This window comes from Argentina anserina, unplaced genomic scaffold (genome assembly GCF_933775445.1).
Source record: "Argentina anserina unplaced genomic scaffold, drPotAnse1.1, whole genome shotgun sequence".
Lineage (NCBI taxonomy): Eukaryota > Viridiplantae > Streptophyta > Magnoliopsida > Rosales > Rosaceae > Argentina > Argentina anserina.
This window is the reverse complement of record NW_026089464.1, coordinates 554,061-557,676: the sequence shown is the minus strand read 5'-3', so window position 1 is coordinate 557,676 and position 3,616 is coordinate 554,061.

Genomic DNA, 3,616 nt, shown 5'->3' with positions numbered 1-3,616 from the left:
CAAGATACTCAGTTTGAAAGAAACACACTCCCACACTTGCAAAACTCTCAAATACAATAGAAACTCGCATCAGAAGCCTTACAGAAAGATACTCAAACGAGAAATGAAAAGATACACAATTGGAATAGTAAAGATACGCAAACGATGTAAAGATACTCAGTTTGAAAGAAACACACTCCCACACTTGCAAAACTCTCAAATACAATAGAAACTCGCATCAGAAGCCTTACAGAAAGATACTCAAACGAGAAATGAAAAGATACACAATTGGAATAGTAAAGATACGCAAACGATGTAAAGATACTCAGATTGAAAGAAACACACTCCCACACTTGCAAAACTCTCAAATACAATAGAAACTCGAATCAGAAGCCTTACAGAAAGATACTCAAACGAGAAATGAAAAGATACACAATTGGAATAGTAAAGATACGCAAACGATGTAAAGATATTCAGTTTGAAAGAAAAACACTCCCACACTTGCAAAACTCTCAAATACAATAGAAACTCGCATCAGAAAGCCTTACAGAAAGATACTCAAACGAGAAAGGAAAAGATACACAATTGGAATAGTAAAGATACGCAAACGATGTAAAGATACACAATTGGAATAGTAAAGATACGCAAACGATGTAAAGATACTCAGTTTGAAAGAAACACACTCCCACACTTGCAAAACTCTCAAATACAATAGAAACTCTCATCAGAAAGCCTTACAGAAAGATACTCAAACAAGAAATGAAAATATACACAATTGGAATAGTAAAGATACGCAAACGATGTAAAGATACACAATTGGAATAGTAAAGATACGCAAACGATGTAAAGATACACAATTGGAATAGTAAAGATACACAATTGGAATAGTAAAGATACACAATTGGAATAGTAAAGATACGCAAACGATGTAAAGATACACAATTGGAATAGTAAAGATACGCAAACGATGTAAAGATACTCAGTTTGAAAGAAACACACTCCCACACTTGCAAAACTCTCAAATTCAATAAAAACTCGCATCAGAAGCCTTACAGAAAGATACTCAAACGAGAAATGAAAAGATACACAATTGGAATAGTAAAGATACGCAAACGATGTAAAGATACTCAGTTTGAAAGAAACACACTCCCACACTTGCAAAACTCTTAAATACAATAGAAACTCGCATCAGAAAGCCTTACAGAAAGATACTCAAACAAGAGATGAAAATATACACAATTGGAATAGTAAAGATACGCAAACGATGTAAAGATACACAATTGGAATATTAAAGATACGCAAACGATGTAAAGATACTCAGTTTGAAAGAAACACACTCCCACACTTGCAAAACTCTCAAATACAATAGAAACTCGCATCAGAAAGCCTTACAGAAAGATACTCAAACGAGAAATGAAAATATACACAATTGGAATAGTAAAGATACGCAAACGTTGTAAAGATACACAATTGGAATAGTAAAGATACGCAAACGATGTAAAGATACTCAGTTTGAAAGAAACACACTCCCACACTTGCAAAACTCTCAAATACAATAGAAACTCGTATCAGAAGCCTTACAGAAAGATACTCAAACGAGAAATGAAAAGATACACAATTGGAATAGTAAAGATACGCAAACGATGTAAAGATATTCAGTTTGAAAGAAACACACTCCCACACTTGCAAAACTCTCAAATACAATAGAAACTCGCATCAGAAAGCCTTACAGAAAGATACTCAAACGAGAAATGAAAAGATACACAATTGGAATAGTAAAGATACGCAAACGATGTAAAGATACACAGTTGGAATAGTAAAGATACGCAAACGATGTAAAGATACTCAGTTTGAAAGAAACACACTCCCACACTTGCAAAACTCTCAAATACAATAGAAACTCGCATCAGAAGCCTTACAGAAAGATACTCAAACGAGAAATGAAAAGATACACAATTGGAATAGTAAAGATACGCAAACGATGTAAAGATACACAATTGGAATAGTAAAGATACGCAAACGATGTAAAGATATTCAGTTTGAAAGAAACACACTCCCACACTTGCAAAACTCTCAAATACAATAGAAACTCGCATCAGAAAGCCTTACAGAAAGATACTCAAACGAGAAATGAAAAGATACACAATTGGAATAGTAAAGATACGCAAACGATGTAAAGATACACAATTGGAATAGTAAAGATACGCAAACGATGTAAAGATACTCAGTTTGAAAGAAACACACTCCCACACTTGCAAAACTCTCAAATACAATAGAAACTCGCATCAGAAGCCTTACAGAAAGATACTCAAACGAGAAATGAAAAGATACACAATTGGAATAGTAAAGATACGCAAACGATGTAAAGATACACAATTGGAATAGTAAAGATACGCAAACGATGTAAAGATACTCAGTTTGAAAGAAACACACTCCCACACTTGCAAAACTCTCAAATACAATAGAAACTCGTATCAGAAGCCTTACAGAAAGATACTCAAACGAGAAATGAAAAGATACACAATTGGAATAGTAAAGATACGCAAACGATGTAAAGATACTCAGTTTGAAAGAAACACACTCCCACACTTGCAAAACTCTCAAATACAATAGAAACTCGCATCAGAAGCCTTACAGAAAGATACTCAAACGAGAAATGAAAAGATACACAATTGGAATAGTAAAGATACGCAAACGATGTAAAGATACTCAGTTTGAAAGAAACACACTCCCACACTTGCAAAACTCTCAAATACAATAGAAACTCGCATCAGAAGCCTTACAGAAAGATACTCAAACGAGAAATGAAAAGATACACAATTGGAATAGTAAAGATACGCAAACGATGTAAAGATACTCAGATTGAAAGAAACACACTCCCACACTTGCAAAACTCTCAAATACAATAGAAACTCGAATCAGAAGCCTTACAGAAAGATACTCAAACGAGAAATGAAAAGATACACAATTGGAATAGTAAAGATACGCAAACGATGTAAAGATATTCAGTTTGAAAGAAAAACACTCCCACACTTGCAAAACTCTCAAATACAATAGAAACTCGCATCAGAAAGCCTTACAGAAAGATACTCAAACGAGAAAGGAAAAGATACACAATTGGAATAGTAAAGATACGCAAACGATGTAAAGATACACAATTGGAATAGTAAAGATACGCAAACGATGTAAAGATACTCAGTTTGAAAGAAACACACTCCCACACTTGCAAAACTCTCAAATACAATAGAAACTCGCATCAGAAGCCTTACAGAAAGATACTCAAACGAGAAATGAAAAGATACACAATTGGAATAGTAAAGATACGCAAACGATGTAAAGATACTCAGTTTGAAAGAAACACACTCCCACACTTGCAAAACTCTCAAATACAATAGAAACTCTCATCAGAAAGCCTTACAGAAAGATACTCAAACAAGAAATGAAAATATACACAATTGGAATAGTAAAGATACGCAAACGATGTAACGATACACAATTGGAATAGTAAAGATACGCAAACGATGTAAAGATACACAATTGGAATAGTAAAGATACACAATTGGAATAGTAAAGATACACAATTGGAATAGTAAAGATACACAATTGGAATAGTAAAGATACGCAAACGATGTAAAGA